Consider the following 22,484-nt stretch of genomic DNA (forward strand, 5'->3'; position numbering starts at 1 on the left):
TAATGTCCACGGGGAACTAAGCTTTCCTTTTTGAAGAAGTGACTTATCCATTACAGGATTCAGTTCCAAATCGGTAGTGAACACCACATAGTATAGTACTGGCTCAAATATTTACACTTGTTTTAAAGTTTTCCAGAAAACACTCACCTAAAAAATCTTAAGCAGGGACAACAGAGCAATGTCTTACTTAAACAGGAGGCTACCATAGGGAACTAGGCTACCTATTTAAATTGTTTGGTAGACCAATTAACATTGCAATTGCAATTGTAATTGTCAATTTGGTCAATAAAAAAAGTATTTCACATTTAAAAATGAAACTGGATTAAGTTTTCGTTTCTGATTCTTACTCATATTTTATTTAAATATCATTCAATATAATTCAGTTCTGAAATGCAAATAAAAACAGGACAGAAAGAAGTTCTCACATTGGTCTTGCTAGAGGAAAAAAGTGGCAGTACCTATTCACTCTGCTCTGCCTGGCATTGAGGTAGTTAACTGTGACATGGTTGGCTTGGTCAGAGGTAGCAAGAATGGGACACGCGCCTTCAACAGTAGAGCTCAGAGTAGAGCTCAGAGGGCGTTGGAGGAAGAAGAACAAGCTCATAACACCTGCCAGCACTAATTTAATGCAAAATTCTAATATTGCCCGGATTTGTCATTCCGGAGTTTTCAGAGGAGGATTTACTGGTAAATGGAAACGTAAGAGATTTCTAAAGCATCACGTAATTCCCATTGACTATAATTAGAGGAAAAACTTTTTTGACAACTTGCGAAACCTTAACAAAGCAGCGAAGCCGAATTACAAGATGCCTACAGAGATACACATTTCTACATTTAGTTTGGAAGTCTAACGTTACTCAACGCCACGGAATGTGAAATCTAGTCTACTGTCCATCGACATCGCCAGCAGAGCCAACCTACATTTCAAGTGAGTTTAATACTCATTTATTTTTAGAGCACGTTTGTGTCACAGAGAAAGGCCAATTGTTGTCTTGAAAACTAGTCTACTTTTCTTTCAATGCCATTGTGTAGTGCATATTGGCCTGTGGCATCTTCAGTCGCAGTTAGAGCGCGCTAGGCTTACGCTATAGGCTACAAGGAGTCCAACCATTTCTAGAGCTTTATAGGTAACGTTATAACTCATAACATCCTCAGGATTCAGAAATAATGTCTTAGTCAAGTCATACTACAGAAGCTGCGTTATAAAAAAAAAAAGGTGAGGGATACGTGTACTGCCTTGCCAAATGTTCCAAAACTCTTACCATCCTAGCATGCGTTTGCTTATGAATTATTTATTTTTTAAACCGCTATAATGACATTAGCACTAACGACGTTATAAAGGCTTTATTAAAAACGAGTTTCAACGTTATAGTTTTTGCCCCATCAGCCTCCCTCCAAATGATACAATTATGGCAAATGATTCCACATGCTCTGATGGGCATACTTTACTGATGGGGCTTTTATTAGGCTCTCTATCATCTCATTTTAGGTTTACTGATCTGATTGATAATGTTGGTATGAAATCACTCCCCGCATGGCAGGCAAACTTCTGCCTGAGTTGATTATTTATTATTTTCGCTACAAACTCCCCAGCCAACTTTTTGAGGACCAGGGATGAGGTTTCAAAATGCACATGATATGTTTCCCGCTTAGTGGGCCTATGTATAATTCATACTCTGCTTTCCTGGCTGAAGAGCTTATGCATAATGCATTTTAAGTTAAAAGCACAACACTTTTTTTATGACCTTGGGGTAAATCCATTTGAATTACATTTGACAGCATCCCTTTTAATTTAAACATTTGCTCATGGAAGAAGTAGTCAGAATGTGACTTTTTGGTAGAGCCCCACCGATGAGGGATTTTTGGATCCGATACCAATTTTAGAGTGGAAATATTAACGATAACTGATATATTTGCCAATATATTTAGGAGCACCAGAATGACACATTTTTTAAATGGAAAAACAGTGTGTTACTCTAGTGAAAGGAGAATAACCTGCAGATTCCAGACAATAATGTGCCTCTGAAGACTGAACTGCCTCATGCTAGCCAGCTGGAAAACAATGACATGGGACACCTTTTCAATATATTGATATTTAGGTATGTTTTCATCGATTGTAAGGCTGTAGCCACTGAATTCTGGTAGTTGTCACTTGAAAGGAAAAACAACAATCACTAAATTTATAGCTGGCACAGTGATGCCTCTTGCCCCAAGCATTGCCTAAGTGAATGGTCTTTGCTCCCTCCTAGATCCTTAGGATGTCCATTTCCCATTTGAACTTGACATTTAAAAATGGTTACGGTAAATGCTCAGACACACCGGTAGGATTGTCAAACGTTTGTCGGCTGTCAATCTCTTTCGTGTTCACACAGCAAAGACCTTGGAAGTCGTCAGCCACTCAGCCTTGTTAGAATACTCCAAACCAGAAGGTGGCAGTAACGTTGTTTGGCAATGCATATCTGTGCATATTGCTTATGGTCTAGATTCTAAGCTTTCTGCGCTAAGGCTGCTATTTTGTAGAAATACCTTTTTGATACTAGCCAGATGGCCACAGCTAGATAATTACCTAGCGAGATGATGAAGAAACAATTTAATTCACTCTCCATATTCCCATAATGCCATAGCCAAATGTTTAGCTTGTTAGCTGACGCTAGCATTTTCCCTAGCTAGCACAACATAGCTAGCTAGCTAGCTAGCTAAGGACACTGCACTAACTCGGCAGCTAACACAGGCAGCTGTTTCATGGAAACTAGCTAATCCATTGTGATTTAATTATGTCAATACTACAGTAGCTACAGTGGTTAGCTAGCTTGGAGGAAGTATTTAATGCTGTGTGCATTGCATCTTTGCACTTAGGTAGCTGCCTTCCCATAGTCTACATTGCATATGAAGTGTGACTGGCTCATCCATGGACGTAACCTACGGAGAAAATGCCCTCTTCTTTCCCAGGTGGGAGTTTGTGCTCTCTGATATGTCTAAGTCAAGTTGTTGGCCACTGACAAGCATTGCAATTCTACAAGTAAAATCGGTAGGTTTGTCGGTACCGGTTCGGCAATCAGCAGGTACCGCTTTTGTTCTAGCGAGAGAAGGAATGGCCTCCCTCAGTGAATGGCATCAAGTACTCTCACACAGCTATTTAGCTGGGTAGATGGGGGTGGCAAAACTTACATTTGGAGCAGTCCCTAACAAGTGACAACAAATACATCAAAACGAAGCTATGAAGCGCTACCTTGTAACCTTCTATGTTTTTTAAGTGTCTCTGGAAACATTTGAATGACAAAGCTTGAGGAATACCCTTCTCAAAGACCATATACAGCGAGGGAAAAAAGTATTTGATCCCCTGCTGATTTTGTATGTTTTCCCACTGACAAAGTAATGATCAGTCTATAATTTTAATGGTAGGTTTATTTGAACAGTGAGAGACAGAATAACAACAACAAAATCCAGAAAAACGCATGTCAAAAATGTTATAAATTGATTTGAATTTTAATGAGGGAAATAAGTATTTGACCCCCTCTCAATCAGAAAGATTTCTGGCTCCCAGGTGTCTTTTATACAGATAACGAGCTGAGATTAGGAGCACACTCTTAAAGGGAGTGCTCCTAATCTCAGTTTGTTACCTGTATAAAAGACACCTGTCCACAGAATCAATCAATCAATCAGATTCCAAATTCTCAACCATGGCCAAGACCAAAGAGCTCTCCAAGGATGTCAGGGACAAGATTGTAGACCTACACAAGGCTGGAATGGGCTACAAGACCATCGCCAAGCAGCTTGGTGAGAAGGTGACAACAGTTGGTGTGATTATTCGCAAATGGAAGAAACACAAAAGAACTGTCAATCTCCCTCGGCCTGGGGCTCCATGCAAGATCTCACCTCGTGGAGTTGCAATGATCATGAGAACGGGGAGGAATCAGCCCAGAACTACACGGGAGGATCTTGTCAATGATCTCAAGGCAGCTGGGACCATAGTCACCAAGAAAACAATTGGTAACACACTACGCCGTGAAGGACTGAAATCCTACAGCGCCCGCAAGGTCCCCCTGCTCAAGAAAGCACATATACGTGCCCGTCTGAAGTTTGCCAATGAACATCTGAATGATGCAGAGGACAACTGGGTGAAAAGATGAGACCAAAATGGAGCTCTTTTGCGTCAACTCAATTCACCGTGTTTGGAGGAGGAGGAATGCTGCCTATGACCCCAAGAACACCATCCCCACCGTCAAACATGGAGATGGAAACATTATGCTTTGGGGGTGTTTTTCTGCTAAGGGGACAGGACAACTTCACCGCATCAAAGGGACGATGGACGGGGCCATGTACTGTCAAATCTTGGGTGAGAACCTCCTTCCCTTAGCCAGGGCATTGAAAATGGGTCGTGGATGGGTATTCCAGCATGTCAATGACCCAAAACACACGGCCAAGGCAACAAAGGAGTGGCTCAAGAAGAAGCACATTAAGGTCCTGGAGTGGCCTAGCCAGTCTCCAGACCTTATTCCCATAGAAAATCTGTGGAGGGAGCTGAAGGTTCGAGTTGCCAAACGTCAGCCTTGAAACCTTAATGACTCGGAGAAGATCTGCAAAGAGGAGTGGGACAAAATCCCTCCTGAGATGTGTGCAAACCTGGTGGCCAACTACAAGAAACGTCTGACCTCTGTGATTGCCAACAAGGGTTTTGCCACCAAGTACTAAGTCATGTTTTGCAGAGGGGTCAAATAGTTATTTCCCTCATTATCCTGTTGTGACTAGGGGGCAGTATTTTCATTTTTGGAAAAATAACGTACCCAAAGTAAACGGGATATTTTGTTAGGACAAGACGCTAGAATATGCATATAATTGACAGCTTAGGATAGAAAACACTCTAAAGTTTCCAAAACTTCAAAAATATTGTCTGTGAGTATAACAGAACTGATATTGCAGGCGAAAGCCTGAGAAAAATCCAATCCGGAAGTGCCTCGTGTTTTGAAAGCTCTTGCGTTCCAATGCGTCCCTATTGAGCAGTGAATGGGCTATCAACCAGATTACTTTTTCAACGTATTACCCAAGGTGTCTAAAGCATTGTGACATAGTTTTACGCATTTATGTTGAAGAATACCCGAAAGCGGCTACATTGTGTAAGTGGTTACCTGATGGCTCTCAGTGATTCTCGCGTAAAATACAGAGGTAGCCATTTTTCCAATCGGTCCTACTGAAAAACCAATTGTCCCGGTGGATATATTATCGAATAGATATTTGAAAACCTTGAGGATTGATTATAAACAACGTTTGCCATGTTTCTGTCAATATTATGGAGCTAATTTGGAATATTGTTCGGCGTTTTCGTGACCGTAATTTCCGGTCGATTTCTCAACCAAACGTGAAGAACAAACGGAGCTATTTCGCCTACAAAAATAATATTTTGGGAAAAAATGAACATTGGCTATCTAACTGGGAGTCTCGTGAGTGAAAACATCCGAAGCTCATCAAAGGTAAACAATTTAATTTGATTGCTTTTCTGATTTTCGTGACCAAGTTACCTGCTGCTAGCTGGACATAATGCTATGCTAGGCTATCGATAAACTTACACAAATGCTTGTCTTGCTTTGGCTGTAAAGCATATTTTGAAAATCTAAGATGATTTTCATGAATAGGAATATTTTCTAGTAATATTTATGTCCGTTGCGTTATGCTAATTAGTGTCAGTCGATGTATACGCTCCCAGATCCGGGATGGGGAGTATCAAGATTAAAATGCAAATCAATTTATAACATTTTTGACATGTGGTTTTTCTGGATTTTTTTGTTGTCATTCTGTCTCTCACTGTTTAAATAAACCTACCATTAAAATTATAGACTGGTAATTTCTTTGTCAGTGGGAAAACGTACAAAATCAGCAGTGGATCAAATACTTTTTTCCCTCACTGTATATTACAACATTGAGAGTTGAACGTTCTTAGTGCGGCACTTGCTTAACATTTGGGTTTAGCATCCATACCATGACACTTCACGTAACAGTATTTGGCCAGTGCACATTTTTTTTACTTTATTGAGCTGGCAAGCTTCTCTCTACTCAGCACTCACTGTAGAAGCAGTAGCAGATAGTTCACAGTAGTTCGTTCTCCTTTCCGACTGGTGTAGTTGCGTTGGGTGATAGTGTCCAGTCTTGCTGTAGGCAAGATAGGTTTATAGCCATGTAAAGACAGTACAAATAATTAAATGCAAAAACAAGTATAATCCTATGAACAGCTTTTTCCCCGAGCATTTTCTCCGCATCTTATATCGGTCATTTTTGGAGGATTAAACACAGATACAAATACACCTATAAAAGTATAATATTGATTAATCGGTCGGGCTCTACTTTTTGGACCTAAATGCCAAAACATTCAGCTGATAAAGGTGCTCATAGTTGGCCCATTTTGCATACTGGTCAACTTTGAGCACCTTTATCTCTTTAACGTTTTGGCATTAAGATCCAAAAAGTCACTTTCTGAGCACAATGTACAAATATGTATGGAAGGTTTCATTCAAATCAAAAGGGGTGCTATCAAAAAGTGATTGAATTCAAAGGGATTCACCCCTATGCTATCTGATTCACCCCTATGCTATCTGATTCACCCCTATGCTATCTGATTCACCCCTATGCTATCTGATTCACCCCTATGCTATCTGATTTACCCCTATGCCATCTGCCCATGCTCAGATAATGTCAGAACATATTATTATCCTCTTAGCTAGACTATTATTAGAATAGGGCCCACTCTCATAGCGTTGTTTGTGTAGTGTTTAATCTAAGAGATAAATGCAGGATGTGTTCAGTGTACGCCTACTAGTTGTTCACAAGTTTTGTGGTCATGTCCCTGCTGCAAGTGTTTCCCCTACCTGCACACTATCCCACATGACACTGGTAAGTCTACACTAAGACCTTATGAACAAATGACATGAAGCTGAAAAAACACAAGCGTGGACACACTGTCATTTCTGACATGGAAATATATATTCGACACTTACTGCTCATCCTTTTTTTTATTGCGTCAAACAGTGGTCTAGCGTTGTGGTAGGAGCGAGGGCCTCGACAAATACATGAGGGAAAAACATGGAAAAGCTCTCAGTGGTTTTCACCGTTTACAGCCATGGTTGAAATATTAAAGGATTAGACACAAGGACATCTCTTTAGTGAAATCATGGAATGGTTTTGTATTTTAAGTGTATGGATGAAAACGGGGGAAAAGAAAGTTCTGGTAGATTTGTGTGGTGAAAAAGGCAGATTATGGTCCTTAAATGGATGTTTACCAACATTTATGTTGTAGTCACCACTACAAACATACAGTACCATTAACTGCACAGTAACCATATAAAACTCTGTTAATTGAGTGTATTTTTACAATAGTAAAATGGCTAATTAAATCTATTCACGTGGGAAGAAATACTGAAAACCGTGCACTTTCAAACTGCCATGGTTGCTTCCCAAATGATTTATTCCTCTCATATTCAACATCTGACAATGCACCAAGCTGGTTACAGTTACATTATTCCCAAATGTTAATGTCTCGGTTGAGAAGTCAGAGATTAGCATCAAATGCTTTGCACTGTAATGTAGCAGACAGCTCCTATAGGATTCTGCATGCCTATCACACATGCGCATATCATGAAGCTGGCAGTTGTTTGTTTTTGCTCCTACTTGTGGAATTAACTTTAAGTTTTGATCACATGATTCCAAGTTGAATAATTGTGTAAATTCATTATTGTGATTATTTCATTATTTTTCTCAACATCCCTTGTTGGATTCGGCATCATTCTATAATTTTCTTTGCCTTTAGAAATATGTCAATATGGTAAGGTTGTCACGACTTCCACCGAAGTCGGTTCCTCTCCTTGTTCGGGCGGCGTTCAGCGGTCGGCGTCACCGGTCTTCTAGCCATCGTTGATCCACTTTTCATTTTCCATTTGTTTTGTCTTGTTTTCCTACAAACTTGCTTTTCATTTCCCTCATTGTGTATTTAACCCTCTGTTCCCCCCATGTTTTTGTGTGGGATTGTTTATTGTAAGTGCTTGTGCACATGTTGACTGGTGCGCAATGGGTTTTGTACCCATGTTTTGTTATTCTTTATGCCGTTGGTTTTGTAATTAAACTGCTCCGGCTATTACCTAGTTCTGCTCTCCTGCGTCTGACTTCCCTGCCACCGGTTATGCACCCCTTACAGAATCCTACACCGCTAATATGGAGTCAGCTGAAGCAGGTGGCCCTGGTATAGGGGTTGAGGAGCGCGTCCAGGAGCACGTGGCGATGATCCACCATCTCAGCGCCACCATGGACCGCGTCATCTAAACCATGGACCGCTGGGAAAGACAGGGAGTTCCTCCAGCGCCTCCACCAGCACAACCAAGGCCTCCACTACTCGCCTCCCCTTTACCCGGTCTCAGTGGGATTCGTCTCGCCCTTCCCCGGGTGTACGACGGGACGGCTGCACGCTGCCAGGGTTTCCTATTGCAGCTAGATCTCTACTTGGCAACCGTCCACCCGGCTCCTTCGGGCTGTGAGAGGGTGTCCTCCCTCGTCTTGTGCCTCTCAGGGAAAGCCCTGGAGTGGGCCAACGCCGTGTGGGAAGAAGGAGATGCGGAACTGGACCATTTCGAGGATTTCACCCGCCGTTTCCGGGCAGTCCTCGAACGTCTCTACCATCTGAGGCAGGGGACGAGGAGCGCCCAGGAGTTTGTGCAAAATGTGCACTGGTCTTTCAGACCCTGGCCGCCAGCGCGGGAGGGACGAACAGGGCCCTGATCGACCACTATCGCTGCAGTTTGCGCGAGGACGTCGTCGGGAGTTGGCCTGCAAGGACACTACCCTCACCTTCGACCAGCTGGCGGACCTGTCCATTCGGTTGGATAACCTGCTGGCTACCCGCGGACGTCCAGAGCGGGGTCTGTCGGTTTCATCCCCCAACACCACCGCTCCGATGCCCATGGAGCTGGGAGGTGCTGTGCGCAGGGGGACCGGAGGAGGTTCCGTCTCATGCACCATCTGTGGCCGCAGAGGTCACACTGCAGGTCGGTGTCGGGTTGGTTCCTCTGGGGATCGAGGGAGCAGGCAGGGCACTCTGGTGTCACCCCAGGTGAGCAGGCACCATTCTCACTCAGAGCCCTCTATTACACACATGTTTTTGTTTGTCACTTTTCCTGAGTTTTCCCCGCATTCCCAGCATAAGGTGCTCGTCGATTCAGGCGCGGCTGGGAATTTTATAGACAGATCATTCACCCATAGTTTAGGGATCCTCATTGTTCCCGTGGCTGTGCCCTTCCCCGTTCACGCCTTAAACAGTCGACCATTAGGATCAGGGTTGATTAGGGAGGCCACCGCTCCCCTGGGCATGGTGATGCAGGGGGGTCACAAGGAGGGAATCAGTCTCTTTCTCATTGACTCTCCTGCACTACCCGTGGTGCTATGCCTACCCTGGTTAGCCTGTCATGACCCCACTGTTTCATGGCAACAGAGGGCTCTCACGGGGTGGTCGCGAAAGTGCTCGGGGAGATGTTTAGGGGTTTCCATTGGTGCTACTACGGTGGAAAGTCCAGACCAGGTCTCCACCGTGCACATTCCCCCTGAATATGCCGATTTCACCCGCCTCCCCTAGTTTCTTTTTTTTTTGAAGAAGGAGGGAGGTCTGCGCCCGTATATTGACTATCGAGGTCTAAACCAGATCTCTGTGAGGTACAGTTACCCACTACCTCTCATAGCCACAGCGATTGAGTCAATGCACGGGGCGCGCTTCTTCACCAAACTAGATTTCAGGAGAGCTTACAACCTTGTGCGTATCCAGGAGGGAGACAAGTGGAAGACGGCTTTCAGTACTACCTCAGGGCATTATGAGTATCTCGTCATGCCGTACGGGTTAGGCCTTTGTAGATGAGATTTTCAGGGACCTGCACGGGCAGGGTGTAGTGGTGTATATTGAGGACATTCTGCTATACTCCGCTACACGCGCCAAGCATGTTTCGCTGGTGCGCAGTGTGCTTGGTCGTCTGTTGGAGCATGACCTGTACATCAAGGCTGAGAAATGCCTGTTCTTCCAACAGCCCGTCTCCTTCCTAGGGTACCACATTTCCACCTCAAGGGTGGAGATGGAGAGTGGCCGCATTTCAGCCGTGCGTAATTGGCCGACTACCACCACGTTAAAGGAGGGAATCAGTGGTTTCTAGGGTTTGCCAACTACTACCAGAGGTTTATCCGGGGTTTTGGTCAGGTAGCGGCTCCCATTACCTCACTGCTGAAGGGGGGACCGGTACGTTTGCAGTGGTCGGCTGAGGCGGACAGGGCTTTTGGTCACCTGAGGGCTCTGTTTACCTCGGCTCCCGTGCTGGCCCATCCGGATCCCTCTTTGGCGTTCATAGTGGAGGTGGACGCGTCCGAGGCTGGGATAGAAGCCGTGCTCTCTCAATGCTCGGGTATGCCACTGAAGCTCCGCCCCTGTGCCTTCTTCTTGAGGAAGCTCAGCCCGGCGGAGCGAAACTATGACGTGGGGGATCGGGAGCTGTTGGCTGTCATCAAGGCTTTGAAGGTGTGGAGACATTGGCTTGATGGGGCTAAACACCCTTTTCTCATCTGGACTGACCACCGCAATCTGGAGTACATCCAGGCGGTGAGGAGACTGAACCCTCGCCAGGCCATGTTTTTCACCCGTTTTGTTTTCACCCTTTCTTACAGACCAGGTTCCCAGAACATGAAGGCAGACGCACTGTCCCGGCTGTATGACACAGAGGAGCGGCCCATGGATCCCACCCCCATACTCCCGGCCTCCTGCCTGATGGTGCCAGTAGTGTGGGAGCTGGATGCGGACATTGAGTAGGCGCTACGTGCAGAGCCCACTCCCCTCCAGTGTCCCGCTGGGCATCTGTACGTCTCGCCTGCTGTCCGTGACCGGCTGATCTATTGGGCCCACACGTCACCCTCCTCTGGTCATCCAGGCATCGGTCGGACGGTGCGCTGTCTGAGTGGGAAGTACTGGTGGCCCACTTTGGCTAAGGACGTGAGGGTTTATGTTTCCTCCTGCTCGGTGTGCGCCCAGTGTAAGTCTCCTAGGCACCTGCCCAGAGGTAAGCTACACCCCTTACCAGTTCCACAACGGCCTTGGTCTCACCTGTCGGTGAATTTCCTTACCGATCTTCCTCCCTCACAGGGTAACACCCAGATCCTGGTTGTTGTGGACCGTTTTTCTAAGTCCTGCTGTCTCCTCCCTCTGCCCCGTCTCCCTATGGCCCTACAGACTGAGGAGGCCTTGTTTACACACGTCTTCCGGCACTACGGGGTGCCTGAGGACAAAGTGTCTGATCGGGGTCCCCAGTTCACTTCTGGGTCTGGAGGGCGTTCATGGAACGTCTGGGGATCTCGATCAGCCTTACCTCGGATTTTCACCCCGAGAGTAATGGGCAGGTGGAGAGAGTTAACTAGGATGTGGGTAGGTTTCTGATTTCTTATTGCCAGGATCGGCCGGGGGAGTGGGCGGCGTTCGTGCCCTGGGCAGAGATGGCCCAGAACTCGCTCCGACACTCCTCCACTAACCTCTCCCCATTCCAGTGCGTACTGGGTGTATCAGCCGGTTCTGGCTCCTTGGCATCAGAGTCAGACCGAGGCTCCTGCAGTGGATGACTGGTTCCAGCGCGCGGAGGATACATGGGACACCACTCACGTTCACCTTCAGCGCGCCGTGCTGCATCTGAAAACCAGTGCAGACTGTCACCGCAGTGAGGCCCCGGTGTTCGCACCGGGGGACCGGGTCTGGCTCTCGACCCTCTCGCTCCCTGCCCTGCCGGAAGCTGGGTCCGCGGTTTTTGGGGCCATTTAAAGTCCCGAGGAGACTGAACGAGGTGAGTTACAGGTTACAGCTTCCCCCGATTACCGTATTAACCCCTCGTTCCATGTGTCTCTCCTCAGGCCGGTGGTGGCTGAGGAGGTTCCTCCGCCCCCTCTGGACATCGAGGGGGTCCCGGCGTACTCCATTCAATCCATACTGGATTAGAGGCGTCGGGCGAGGGACCTTCAGTACCTCGGAGGAGAGAGATGCTGGGTTCCGGTGGAGGACGTGTTGGACCCTTCAATGCTGCGGGAGTTCCAACGTCTCCGTCCGGATCGCCCTGCACCTCCCCCTCCGGGTCGTCCCGAGGCCGGTGTCGGCGCGCTGTTGGAGCCGTGCGTCAAAGAGGGGGTACTGTCACGACTTCCACCGAAGTCGGTTCCTCTCCTTGTTCGGCGGCGTTCAGCGGTCGGCGTCACCGGTCTTCTAGCCATCGTCGATCCACTTTTCATTTTCCATTTGTTTGATCTTGTTTTCCTACACACCTGGTTTTCATTTCCCCCATTAATTGTTGTGTATTTAACCCTCTGTTCCCCCATGTCTTTGTGTGGGATTGTTTATTTTAAGTGCTTGTGCACATGTTGACTGGTGAGTGACGGGTTTTGTACCCATGTTTTGTTATTCTTTATGCCGTTGGTTTTGCAATTAAACTGCTCCGGCTATTACCTAGTTCTGCTCTCCTGAGTCTGACACCCCTGCCACCAGTTACGCACCCCTTACCAAAGATCCATAATTAATAGTACATTCCAGGGCCTCCCGGGTAGCGCTGTGGTCTTAGGCACTGCATCCCATTGCTAGTTGTGCCACCAGAGACTCTGGGTTTGAGCCCAGGCTCTGTCGCAGCCGGCCGCGACCGGGAGGTCCATGGGGCGACGCACAATTGGCCTGTATGGTAACCTGAAAGAAATCTTACAGTAGGTTATTAGAATGTCCTACTTTCCACCCCCCCTTTTTCTCCCCAATTTCATGGTATCCAATTGTTAGTAGTTACTGTCTTGTCTCATCGCTACAACTCCCGTACGGGCTCAGGAGAGACGAAGGTCGAGAACCATGCGTCCTCCGAAACACAACCCAACCAAGCCACACTGCTTCTTAACACAGCACGCATCCAACCCGGAAGCCAGCCACACCAATGTGTCGGAGGAAACACCGTACACCTAGCGACCTGCGTGCACTGCGCCCGGCCAGCCACAGGAGTCGCTAGTGTGCGATGAGACAAGGATATTCCTACCGGCCAAACCCTCCCTAACCCGGACGACGCAAGGCCAATTGTGCGTCGTCCCGTGGACCTCCCGGTCGCGGCCGGCTGCGACAGAGCCTGGGCTCAAACCCAGAGGCTCTGGTGGCACAGCTAGCACTACGATGCAGTGCCTTAGACCGCTGCGCAACCCGGGAGGCCCTGGAATGTACTATTAATGATGGAACTTCGGTCACAGTGAGTTTGAAGAAAAAAGATTATAGGAGTATTAAAGGGTATTAAATAAATCAAGCGTATGATTAAGGAAAGGCTCTCTGAAACTTTTAATATGCGTTATTTTCATAACGAGCGTTTAAAAAAAATCCATCTCTGTATGATCATTCATCTCTCTTGTTCATATGCACTTCTATGTACATACCTTATTCCTCTTATCTGAACCGATAACTTTTACCTTTCTTTAGCCTGCCTGTCTGTATAGTTTATACTCCATCTCTCATCTTGAGCCTTGCTTGACTAATTTCTGTTGACCGCCATTCTGTTTCCTAAAACTTTATCTCCCCTTCTCTTTGAAATAGAAACAGGCTATGTAGGCTCTCATACTCCAGTGTGGATTCATTTCATTTTGCAACACCACCTATCCAACTGTGACTTATCCCTGAGTCCTGGCACAGTCACCTGGCAAAGGTTGGTTGAGCGACAGTTTTCATTGCTACTATGTATAATTGGACAGCTCCTAAGTCCTGTTTGTTCGACTCTTAAGGATGTGCATAATAGCTCTATTTTTATTTGAGATTTACCTTTAACTTTTATTTTAGTGTTTATCTTAGCTCTTAAAAAGAGATTGCCATAACATCTCCTATAATCCCTGTGAATTAGATAGACAGGTGAGAATGTAAGAAGAAGGGGAGAGAAGAGAAATCTGGCTGACATCTTGCAGTAAATGGTCAAAATATATTTTGAGTGGTGTAATTTACAGTGGCACATGATAATGATGGTATTATGCTTTTAAATGTAATTTTCAGTTCAGGGGGAATCTCTGCGTTTACAAGCTTTATTGATGGAAATATATGCTTTATTGCAGGGATTGAATATTCAGTACGTTCACTGGGAAATATGAATCCCTACTCTGAAACCCTAGTAATAACTATGTTTAATATGTCTCAGTTGTCTATTGTACTTGTTTTTGTAAATCACTTTGCATTGCATGTTTGAAGGTGATCTACTAATGACGTTGTTATTGTGGTAAGTAAAACTTTACATAAAGCAGAGCGGTATAGTATAATACTGCATTACTTGTTATAACCGCATATGAGCCTTTATAATGTCTTTTAATAAGGCTTATAATATATTATGTATCTTTAAGTAGCAGATTTGCAACTAAGCATGTTCATGAATTGTTCCGTCTTGACATTTGATGTAGGAGAACAACTGGAGGGGAATTTCAGTGCATCAGAAGCCCACCACAAAGCTGAAGTCATGTTCAGATGTTCAGATAGGGACCTGGCTATTGTTCATCATCACTTTCTCTGACACTCTCCGTTCCTTAAATTTGGCATCAAGGATTTGGTGCATTCAAGCAGTTGTCAGGCTCCAACTCACCACAAATACAACTGGCCTCTTGAGACGGTTGTCATGACATCCTCAGTGAGTTTTGCTGGGGTAATATGAGGGCCAGCATGGGCCCTAGAGGTCAAGAGGAGGGGGAAGTGGAGAAGAGAGTGATAATTGGTGATATCAGTGAGTGTGGCAGACTTAAAATACATAGGCCCACTACTGTTGGTGCCATTATGAGTCTATAATATTTTAATGAGCAGTGCCATCGGTAAATCATTTCTGAAACGTGTTTCTCGGTTTTGTGCCTTCTTTTTTTCTTATTAAAAACACTTTCAATTATTACAATTTTTTTGACAAATCTTTAAGAACACAAGAACCTAAGATATACTAGGCTGTATGACGCCGACTTTGGAATTAAATGTTTTTTTCATTACTCCAGACATTGTGCCAGCTCTGGTCTCTTGGCCCTCCCAGCCCTGCGGGAGGGCAGCTCCCCCTCAGCCCTATCCAAGCTCTTCTCTGTACTTGCACCCTAATGATGGAACCAGCTCCCCCCTTGAAGCTACGACAGCAGAGTCCCTTACCCTCTTCTGAAACCCTACCTCTTCAAAGAGTATCTTAAATAATCCCATAGCTAAATAACACTCACACTTGACTTTTTATGTACTTTATTGAAGAAAAATGTGATATGTGGTTGTGCCACCTAGCTATCTTAAGATGAAGGCACTAACTGTAAGTCTCTCTGGATAAGAGCATCTGCTAAATGACTAAAATGTAAAAGTACTATTTTTGTACCCACAAATTTGACCTCACCACATCAAAGACATTGGGTGTTTCTCAAAATGCATACTACCGTGCTCCGAGCATGCAAATTAGAGTACGGGAGGGTCGGAGTATGAGTCCAAATCAAAGTATGCTCAACGGAGTACGGAGGGCACTTCTCGAATGCGTACTCCGTTTGTACATTTTTTGAAGCATGCATCAATGCAAGCGTCAACGGAAAGTTTTCAAATAAATATTACACAATCACGTAAACATTTTGCACATTTTCTTGAAATTAATGGCGGCCATTATTTGTGCTGAAGCGAGAGAAAATACACTCCCGATTTAGGAATTAAATGTTGCCTATTCACATCTCATATGTTGCTTGACTACAATATGTTATCTTAATATGTTAATAGTACATGCTGTGTTATTTGTGGCATGGTTACCTGCCTACAATACGCACTGTAGTGTGCGTAGGTCGTAATCCCATACTAAGTCAATAGAGCTAACTGACTAGCTACTACTGTTAGCTATCCAGATAGCCACAAATAATTGTTAGCTAGCTACACAGGAATAATTGACATCTACCTTTGATAAAATTGGTTTTAGGTAATTTTTGTCTGTTTTCACATAGTTATACACAAAGCAAACATTTTACTTCATATCTTGTTTCGTCTCTATTGCCATTGTCCTGGCTAGAAGAAGGAAGGTTCAGTGAATGGGTCCATAGTAAGTAAAAATAATTTTTGTCCATAGTAAGTGGGTCCATAGTAAAATCATTTTTAGCTAGCTACCCACAAAGAATTGACATCTACCTTGCATAACATTCGTTTTAGGTCATTTTTTGCCTGTTTAACGAGTAATCTGTCTAGCTAGACTACGATTCACATATCTAGCTGATAATTATGAAGTAAAACATTTGCTTTGTGAATGTATTGTTTAGTCTCTATTCAAATCAAATCAAATTTTATTTGTCACATACACATGGTTAGCAGATGTTAATGCGAGTGTAGCGAAATGCTTGTGCTTCTAGTTCCGACAATGCAGTAATAACCAACAAGTAATCTAGCTAACAATTCCAAAACTACTACCTTATAGACACAAGTGTAAGGGGATAAAGAATATGTACATAAAGATATATGAATGAGTGATGGTACAGAGCGGCATAGGCAAGATACAGTAGATGGTATTGAGTGCAGTATATACATATGAGATGAGTATGTAAACAAAGTGGCATAGTTAAAGTGGCTAGTGATACATGTATTACATAAAGATGCAGTAGATGATATAGAGTACAGTATATACATATGAGATGAATAATGTAGGGTATGTAAACATTATATTAGGTTGCATTGTTTAAAGTGGCTAGTGATATATTCTACATCATTTCCCATCAGTTCCCATAATTAAAGTGGCTGGAGTTGAGTCAGTGTGTTGGCAGCAGCCACTCAATGTTAGTGGTGGCTGTTTAACAGTCTGATGGCCTTGAGATAGAAGCTGTTTTTCAGTCTCTCGGTCCCAGCTTTGATGCACCTGTACTGACCTCGCCTTCTGGATGATAGCGGGGTGAACAGGCAGTGGCTCGGGTGGTTGTTGTCCTTGATGATCTTTATGGCCTTCCTGTGACATCGGGTGGTGTAGGTGTCCTGGAGGGCAGGTAGTTTGCCCCCAGTGATGCGTTGTGCAGACCTCACTACCCTCTGGAGAGCCTTACGGTTGTGGGCGGAGCAGTTGCCGTACCAGGCGGTGATACAGCCCGACAGGATGCTCTCGATTGTGCATCTGTAGAAGTTTGTGAGTGCTTTTGGTGACAAGCCGAATTTCTTCAGCCTCCTGAGGTTGAAGAGGCGCTGCTGCGCCTTCTTCACGATGCTGTCTGTGTGGGTGGACCAATTCAGTTTGTCTATGATGTGTACGCCGAGGAACTTAAAACTTACTACCCTCTCCACTACTGTTCCATCGCTGTGGATAGGGGGGTGTTCCCTCTGCTGTTTCCTGAAGTCCACAATCATCTCCTTAGTTTTGTTGACGTTGAGTGTGAGGTTATTTTCCTGACACCACACTCCGAGGGCCCTCACCTCCTCCCTGTAGGCCGTCTCGTCGTTGTTGGTAATCAAGCCTACCACTGTTGTGTCGTCCGCAATCTTGATGATTGAGTTGGAGGCGTGCGTGGCCACGCAGTCGTGGGTGAACAGGGAGTACAGGAGAGAGCTCAGAACGCACCCTTGTGGGGCCCCAGTGTTGAGGATCAGCGGGGTGGAAATGTTGTTGCCTACCCTCACCACCTGGGGGCAGCCCGTCAGGAAGTCCAGTACCCAGTTGCACAGGGCGGGGTCGAGACCCAGGGTCTCGAGCTTGATGACGAGCTTGGAGGGCACTATGGTGTTAAATGCTGAGCTGTAGTTGATGAACAGCATTCTCACATAGGTATTCCTCTTGTCCAGATGGGTTAGGGCAGTGTGGTTGAGATTGCATCGTCTGTGGACCTATTTGGGCGGTAAGCAAATTGGAGTGGGTCTAGGGTGTTAGGTAGGGTGGAGGTGATATGGTCCTTGACTAGTCTCTCAAAGCACTTCATGATGACGGAAGTAAGTGCTACGGGGCGGTAGTCGTTTAGCTTAGTTACCTTAGCTTTCTTGGGAACAGGAACAATGGTGGCCCTCTTGAAGCATGTGGGAACAACAGACTGGGATAGGGATTGATTGAATATGTCCGTAAACACATGCTCTGAGGGCGCGGCTGGGGATGCCGTCTGGGCCTGCAGCCTTGCGAGGGTTGACACGGTTAAATGTTTTCCTCACGTCGGCTGCAGTGAAGGAGAGTCCGCATGTTTTAGTTGCGGGCCGTGTCAGTGGCACTGTATTGTCCTCAAAGCGGGCAAAAAAGTTATTTAGTCTGCCTGGGAGCAAGACATCCTGGTCCGTGACGGGGACGGTTTTCTTTTTGTAATCCGTGATTGACTGTAGACCCTGCCACATACCTCTTGTGTCTCTGCCGCTGAATTGAGATTCTACTTTGTCTCTATACTGACGCTTAGCTTGTTTGATTGCCTTGCGGAGGGAATAGTTACACTGTTTGTATTCGGTCATGTTTTCGGTCACCTTGCCCTGATTAAAAGCAGTGGTTCGGGCTTTCAGTTTCACGCGAATGCTGCCATCAATCCACGGTTTCTGGTTTGGGAATGTTTTAATCGTTGCTATGGGAACGACATCTTCAACGCACGTTCTAATGAACTCGCTCACCGAATCAGCGTATTCGTCAATGTTGTTGTCTGACGCAATACGAAACATATCCCAGTCCATGTGATGGAAGCAGTCTTGGAGTGTGGAGTCAGATTGGTCGGACCAGCGTTGAACAGACCTCAGCGCGGGAGCTTCTTGTTTTAGTTTCTGTCTGTAGGCAGGGATCAACAAAATGGAGTCGTGGTCAGCTTTTCCGAAAGGAGGGCGGGGCAGGGCCTTATATGCGTCGCGGAAGTTAGAATAGCAGTGATCCAAGGTTTTTCCAGGGAGTCTTGTTTTCAGATTAGCCTTGTTAAAATCCCCAGCTACAATGAATGCAGCCTCCGGATAAACGTTTTTTTGGGTCGCCGGCTGGGATCCATTCCGTTGTCCTGGGTGAAAGGCAGAACACAGGATCCGCTTCGCGAAAGTCATATTCTTGGTCGTACTGATGGTGAGTTGACGCTGCTCTTATGTTCAGTAGTTCTTCTCGACTGTATGTAATGAAACCCAAGATGACCTGGGGTACCAATGTAAGAAATAACACGTAAAAAAACAAAAAACTGCATAGTTTCCTAGGAACGCAAAGCGAGGCGGCCATCTCTGTCGGCGCCGGAAGTACAATGTTGCCATTGTCCTGGCTGGAAGAAGGTTCAGTGAATGGGGAGATGCAGCGTGAGTTAATACAGTAGGGGGAGTGCGAGTGCTTCTCAAATTAAATGTTTTATGCGTTCTCCACACTCTCGTCCTCACAAGAACGTACTCAAGAGAACATCCTCTGAGAATGCGCTTGGAGCATGAGAGTGTGGAGCACGGCAATATGCATATTGAGAAACACCCAATGTGGCACTCCATGAAAAAGACAAGTAGCTCTCTGGGGAGGAAGGGCAGAGTTCTCTTTTATTATCAGTGTACGCCCACTGACAGTGAGAGATAGTATCAGACTGATTATATACTATTAATAGCAAATAAATACTGTATACTGCCAGCACAAAGCACTTGTGTATGTCACCAAGACTTCAAAAGCAGAAGCACCTGACTGTTAAACCCCCTCCCTCTCCTCTCCTTTACCCTCCGTCCTAAATCTGGTGCCGCTTTTACAGGGAATGGCACAATACAGGGGCGTCATTGACAGCGGGCAAGGGGAGCTAATCCATGCAGCTGTCAACCCGCGGGGTATTAAGCCTTCATTCTGAAGATTATTGGCCCGCTGCCAGAAATAGAGCCAGTCCTTTTCAGACAAGCATGAAGTAGCGGCATGGAGGGCCTGGTGCTATGCTTACTATATCCCACTGTACTTTGACTGAAGTGAATTTTGGGAACCCAATGCACCATTCTTAAATCTTTTTACAGAGTGAAGATGTAGCCAGCGATAGTAAGACTCTAGAAAGGCATTTATCATGACTGGTGTCGCTGTGTCCCACTTTGATTTACTCACTTGTTCACTGGTCTCTTGGCCCGGAGACTGAAGTGCTTGTTGTCTTGGATACTTCTACTTTAGAGTTCAGTGTTGCATTTTCTAAGTTCTGATTCTGAAAATGCATGTTCTACTGAACATAGAATTCTGGATGTGCAGTGCAGACTGTATTGGACTGTAATGTGTGTGAAATCTATATCTAATAATGGCAACATTACTGAAGGTCTGTTAAGCCAGGATTTTGGTCTGGCAAAAACAAATATGCATGTAAAAAATAAAACAAATAAATAATGTTCTTTCATAAGCCAATCCAATGCTGGAAAACAGCTGTTGGGTATAAATAGTAGGGCAAGAGATGGTAATTACAAATGGCAAGGGATAATTACAAGGGTGGTAATTACAAAATAATTCAGTGTTTATTGTTTAAATCAAAAGAGCAAGCCCATTTGAAACAGGTGTTGGAATGTGATGGGAGGGTGTCCATCGATCGCCCTTTCTTTTTTTCCTTTCTGCAAAATAGCTCTCTAATGCTGCCTCGCTCATGTTGTACCATTACAACACACAGGACCTCCGCTTCAAGGGATTGAGACCTGGGGGGCTGGATTACCAACAGAGACAGGCGGGGGAGGGTCGATGGACTGCATAAATGTGGGGTGACGCAAAAGCTCCACATTTGTTCTATCGCATAAGGGGGAGAGCAGGGGGCATCCCTGTCTCTCCCTGCCCATCTAGATTCAGGGAAACATCTTGAGTTTGTTTTCTAACAGTTTTTGAGACTATCTTTGGAGCTCTTTTGATGTTTAGGGGACCCATCAGTTGTGTTGTGACAAGGTAGGGTGGTATACAGAAGATAGCCCTATTTGGTAAAAGACCAAGTCCATATTATGGCAAGAACAGCTCAAATAAGCAAAGAGAAACGACAGTCCATCATTGCTTTAAGACATGAAGGTCAGTCAATCCTGAAAATTTCAAGAACTTTGAAAGTTTCTTCAAGTGCAGTTGCAAAAACCATCAAGCGCTATGATGAAACTGTCTCTCACGAGGACTGCCACAGGAAAGGAAGACCCAGAGTTACCTCTGCTGCAGAGGATAAGTTCATTTGTTCAGATTGCAGCCCAAATAAATGCTTCACAGAGTTCAAGTAACAGACACATCTCAACATCAACTGTTCAGAGGAGACTGCGTGAATCAGGCCTTCATGGTCAAATTGTTGCAAAGAAATCACTACTAAAGAACAATAAGAAGACGAGACTTGCTTGAGACAAGAAACACGAGCAATGGACATTAACCTGTCTAGGCCGTTCCGCTAGCGGAACCCCTCGCCAACAGCAAATTAAATTGCAGGGCGCCAAAAACAAATCAACAGAAATCTCATAAATCAAATTTCGCAAACATACAAGTATTAGGCACCATTTTAAAGATACAATTCTCGTTAATCCAGCCACAGTGTCTGATTTCAAAAATTCTTTACACCGAAAGCTCCACAAACGATTATGTTAGGTCACCACCAAGTCACAGAAAAACCCAGTCACAGAGAATTCCATTGTCTGTAGAAAAGCAATGGAATGAGAGCTACCTCATGTGAATGCGTGTGACTGAGCTCGAAGGCTGCTGGCAGACCCCTGACTCATTCCCCTCTCATTCAGCTCCCTTTCATATTAGAAGCATCAAACAACGTTCTAACGACGGTTGACATCTAGTGGAAGCTTTAGGAAGTGCAACATAACCAGTATCCCACTGTATATTCAATAGGGGCTGAGTTTAAAAACTACAAACCTCAGATTTCCCACTTCCTGTTTGGATTTTTTCTCAGGTTTTTTATTTAGTATTCAAGGCACACTTAACCAGCATGGCTATCACACCATTCTGCAGCTATACGCCATCCCATCTGGTTTACGCTTAGAGGGACTATCATTTGTTTTTCAACAGGACAATGACCCAACACACCTCCAGGATGTGCTAGGGCTATTTGTCCAGGAAGGAGAATGGAGTGCTGCATCAGATGACCGGGCCTCCACAATCACCTGACCTCAACCCAATTGAGATTGTTTGGGATGAGTTGGACCGCAGAGTGAAGGAAAAGCAGCCAACAAGTGCTCAGCATATGTGGGAACTCCTTCAAGACTGTTGGAAAAGCATTCCTCAAGAAGCTGGTTGAGAGAATGCCAAGATTGTGAAAAGCTGTCATCAAGGCAAAGGGTGGCTACATTGAAAAATCTCAAACATAAAATATATTTTGATTTGTTTAACACTTTTATTGGTTAATAGATGATTCCATATGTGTTATTTCATAGTTTTGATGTCTTCACTGTTATTCTACAACGTAAATAGTAAAAAATTACAAATAAACATTTAGGCTGGTACTGTACTGGTACTGCAGCAAAGCACCCCCCACAACATGACGCTGCCAACCCTGTGCTTCACGGTTGGGATGGTGTTCTTCGGCTTGCAAGCCTCCCGTTTTTTCCTCCAAACATAATGATGGTCATTATGGCCAAACAGTTC

At 45.1% G+C, this 22,484-nt stretch overlaps 1 protein-coding gene across 1 annotated transcript in view; it reads left to right on the forward strand.

Moving 5' to 3' along the window:
• Nucleotides 1–541: 541 nt before the first annotated feature.
• The window catches only part of LOC139416388 (semaphorin-3F-like), a 120,745-nt gene continuing 98,802 nt past the window's right edge, over nucleotides 542–22,484 (forward strand). The window contains exon 1 of the mRNA XM_071164954.1: nucleotides 542–928. The gene's annotated coding sequence lies outside the window, so the exon portion shown is untranslated. The remainder of the gene's footprint in view (nucleotides 929–22,484) is intronic.

The sequence above is a fragment of the Oncorhynchus clarkii genome, chromosome 9 (assembly GCF_045791955.1).
Source record: "Oncorhynchus clarkii lewisi isolate Uvic-CL-2024 chromosome 9, UVic_Ocla_1.0, whole genome shotgun sequence".
Classification (NCBI taxonomy): domain Eukaryota; kingdom Metazoa; phylum Chordata; class Actinopteri; order Salmoniformes; family Salmonidae; genus Oncorhynchus; species Oncorhynchus clarkii.